The 4,550-nt window shown below is 38.3% G+C and overlaps 1 protein-coding gene across 3 annotated transcripts in view; it reads left to right on the top strand.

Moving 5' to 3' along the window:
* Hdac8 (histone deacetylase 8) overlaps nucleotides 1-4,550 on the top strand; it is a 229,219-nt gene that overhangs the window by 60,867 nt on the left and 163,802 nt on the right. The window lies entirely within an intron of this gene.

Below are 4,550 nucleotides of genomic sequence, written 5' to 3'. Positions count from 1 at the left end.
TTACGCCTGTGCCTGTCACTACAAAGACAAATGTACCACCAAACAGTTCTTTCTGCATTTAAAGCCTGCCCATCAGCTGTAGGCAGTAGCCATAAGTTGAAGAAGCTGTTTATTTCGTATATATATCTCGATGCTCCACATCAAGTCAGTCTGTGCACAGTCCAGCAGTCTGTTTCTATGCTATGGTACTCATAACCCCTTTAACTATGGCCTTACATTATATTGTCCACCTTCCTGAGTTGTTTCACATTAATGAATTATCTTCTGTGTTTCAATACTAAATTTCACCGGAGTAATAGCCACCCACTCTGCCAGTTGCTTCAAGTCATTTCAATTTTCAGTGTGTCTAACCAAACAGCACTGCAACATCTAACTTCATTTTTGGATATATTTAATGGAAAGCTTCCTATTTTGTTACATTTTTTTAAAGAGCTCATGGCACGGCTCTAGATCCAGGACTAGCTTCTATATAAATCCATGCTATGTTTTTCTATTTGTGCAGGACAGTTGGGCAATGGGCCATGGCCCCTTAATTTTTTCTGATTTTGGATATTGACCTATCCATTTCTAATAATCTGTTCCAGTGTTTTTCTAGTTTATCAAGTTTGACTTTGTTAGTGGATAACTGAAAGCTATTTTTCTCTTTTATTTAAGGAAAGTAATATAATCCTTTTTTCTTGAGACATTTCATCATTCCTGTGTTTTCTTAAATTAATTTTTTTTTTCAGAGCACAGTGCCCAAGCACTGTACTAGATCCTGTAGGTATAAAGATGAATAAGATACGGTCCTTGTTCTCAAACAGCTTAGACTTCAATGAAAAAGACAGGTACATGAAGTAATCCCTGCAAGTCAATTTGAGGAACGCTATGGTGGAAGTTTGAATAAACTGCTAGAACACACACAAACAAGGGGAGAGATCAATTTTCTGTGCCTGGGAAAGGAATGTGGAACTTCAGGGATGTCTTCATAGCTGAGTCTTAAAGGATGAGTAGGAGATAGTGAGGAGGGATGATGGAACTCATCTTGTAGATCCAAGATTATGTATGTACAAAGGTCCAGAAGCATCCTATAATATTTAGGATTCAGAAAAAAGTATGGTACAGTTAAGATTTGGGTATTTGCAAGGAATACTGAAAGAAGTAGGCAGAAGCAAAATTTTGAAGGGTCTTGTATATCATGGTAAAGGACCCACTGGTTTGAGGGCACTTTTAAGCAGGGCAGTAATATTTTCAGAATCATACTTTAGGAAGTCCTAATAAACAGTGTAAAATGTGTGCGTGAGGGAGGATAGTGGGATGTGTATAGGGCTGCTGGAGGCTCTGCAGCATTCAGCCAATCCCTTAAGAACCCTCGGGTATAAATCATTTTTGTTTTTCAATTGTGAAAGTGGGATAGCCTTTCTCCCACTCCTTTACATGGAGTTAATAAAAATACATGAGATTACAAGTTCTCTGAGACTCTGAGAAGAGCGTTTCCAAGTTAGCACTAGTTGGTAGAAGGCTGAGAGAAGTATAGTCTATACCATATAATTGAACACTTAACTCATGTGCATCTTATCATCTAAAAAAAAACATATATTGGTCTTATCTTTCAGCTGAATTCAACTCAATTGTAAATGCCTCAGGGACAGAATCCTGGATGTACTGTGTCATACACAGCTCCCAGCACAAAAGCAGAGCATGGAATGAGTCCTCAATACCTACCTGCAGGCTGATTGCATAGTGCCCCCTTGTAAGCATCATGAGAAGGCCACAGTACTGTTGGGGGGGTAGTGGCAGCATATTTCAGGACTCATTCTCTAGTAGTGGCCAAGAAGGCTTTAAGCCTTTTCCACCCAGGCCTCAGTACCAGGCAAAGCCCCTTGATTTTCTACCTTTGGTATGACAGAGGTAACTCATGAAATTTCCTTTTCTTTGAAGAGAAATAACCATTTTGCTATAGGTGAAAAATATTGAATAGAATATATGCCTAGCATTAGTATGACTAATCTTTCAGAATTTAGCTAGTTGGTTGCAGAAAAAAATTCTCCAAAGACATGTTCAAAAAGTTTCAGATGTGAGACCATTTTTGATTTTCACATTAGGAATGTTCAACTGTAAAATCTATGCAGATATTTCCAATCTGAAAACTCTGAAATCTGAAGCCATTCTGGTTCTAAGCATTTTGAATAAGTCTATTCTCTACCTAGTATTATAATTAATATACATAAAACATAATGGTATTCTAGATGAATGCGTGTATGCACACATGGTACTGAGGATTGAACACAGGGGCACTCTACCATTGAGCTACATCCCCAGTTCATGTTTTTATTTTGAGACAGGGTCTTGCTAACTTGCCAAGGCTGGTCTCAAATTTTGATCCTCCTGCATCAGCCACCAGAGTAGCTGGGATTACAGGCATGTGCCATGGTGTCTAGCACCCTTGATGCTTTTAATCCAAGTTTTGAACACATTCAGTAATATGTGGTCAAACTGGAGAAGCACATAATCCTATGGCCAAAGGGATATTTGAGAAGCCTCCACGTGTTGTTCTTATATGTCAAAAATTACCTTAAATTTGCATCAACTAAAGCCAGAAAGTCTGAAAACATTCCCTGCATTTTTAAAGCTAGCCGCCCCTCCACCTCTCTCTCTCTCTCTCTCTCTCTCTCTCTCTCTCTCTCTCTCTCTCTCTCTCTCTCCTCTGACTCCGCAGAGGTTATGATCAGTTAACTGAACACAATGGCATTTCCTCCTATCCACACCTAATATAAACTCTAGCCAATTTACTGGGGTCTCTTACGTAGGTTGAGGATGGAAGCACATAAAGTCTTTGGCTCTTGAGACGCTCGTCCTGTGTGCCAGGACCAGGTGCAGAAATACAAATACATATGTATTAAGCCGAGGACAGCTGCTTTGCCAGAGCTTTTGTGTTTTCTCTAACTAGAAAGGTCGAGCAGGCACAATTTCCATCAATGATACCTAAAATGTTATTTTTCTTGTGGAGGAAGAGAGTACATTTAATTCCTCTACCTAGTATTGATGTCTAAACCATTGAGGTTTTTGAGTTCCGTAAATGGAGTTTAAAATAAAAAGTGGCATTTCAATTAACCAGAATGCCCAGGGAATGGGGTGTTCTGGTTAATTGCATTTCCTGGCTTAGTGAACAGTTGAACTAGTCAGACTTTTGTTTGTTTGATTGGTTGGTTGGTTAGTTTTGAAAGTTTTTATGCTGTTGTTTCTGATTTGTTGTTTTGTTTTGTTTTATCCATGTTCTCTGACCTTTAAAAAAAAAAAAAACGCACCTAGGGGCTGGGGCTCGGGCTCAGTGGCAAAGCACTTGCCTGGCATGTGTGAGGAACCGAGTTCGATCCTCAGCATTGCATATATATAAATAAAAAATAAAGGTATATCAACAACTAAAAAGAAAAAAACGCAACTATGCATTTCTGCCTTAGTAAGCAGTAGACAGGATCTGATTGTATCTTGCTGCTCTCACTGAGAGTTACCCAATTCTGCTCCCTAGATTTGCTGGATAAGGTCATTGGAGGTAGATGATATTGACAAAAATCTGGGCTGCCCTGGGAAACTGCTTTTGGAAACCTGTTGGGTTTCTTCTTATTTTGCTCCTTTTACTAAAAGCAGAGTACATGAAAAAAAAATCACTAGCCAAGTAAAGACTTTGATTTGCTAACCTACATTTCACAGAATAAAAACATATTTTGGAGCAGGAAAATTCTATCTATGTCATCCGAGAAAAATGTGCAAAAGAAGCGTAGAGCCAAAAAAAAATGAGACCTTGCACGTCCAAAGGAAACAACCAGTGAATTTAGTTCATCATGACCTGTCTACTCATTTCATTCCCTCACTGAATTAACCTTACAGCAATTTTCAGGGACCCTTTCACGGCTTTGACTCTTCTGCAGTACAAATGTTAAATTCTGCTTATGAACTGTCTAAGATTCTTGGTGGTAAATAGAACTGTTTACACTTTTTCTATCCATTTACATTGGATGGTATAATTATCCAAAGGGAAATATGGCCCCATTCTAAAAAGGGCCTTCTGGCACTTCTCACCATAATGGATTCAGAGTCAGTTTTCTTGATTCATTTTCACGCAAATATTACCTTGTTTCTACTCTCCCAAACCTTCATTTGTCTTCAGTAGTGACTGCTTATCATGCCAAATGGTGTAGAAAGGGTGAGAATTGCAGAGAATTATGCTGCTGTCACATTTATTTTATTTCCTGGGTAACATTTTCGGCAGTTTTGTCACATAGTTAATGAATTTGTTTCTATTAACAAGTAGGGCCTTCTTGACCTAATCATTTTTCACACATACTCCTGTATAAATTCTAAAAAGATGCTAGGTCAGTAGACAAATTTGGTTTATAAAGAAAAGTACCACTGCAAAGTCAGCTTATGCAAATTTGGCCCTGGGTCATTTACTTGCCTTTGGGGTGAATTTTTAAAACTCATTTATCTCAAATCCAAATAACCCCAAAGTTGAAATGATTACAATTAGGTGGGTTATTATAGGAGAAATCTGGAGATATAAAAGATACTAC

This window comes from Urocitellus parryii, chromosome X (assembly GCF_045843805.1).
Source record: "Urocitellus parryii isolate mUroPar1 chromosome X, mUroPar1.hap1, whole genome shotgun sequence".
NCBI classification, from domain to species: Eukaryota; Metazoa; Chordata; class Mammalia; order Rodentia; family Sciuridae; genus Urocitellus; species Urocitellus parryii.
This window is presented reverse-complemented; position numbering and strand designations above follow the sequence as displayed.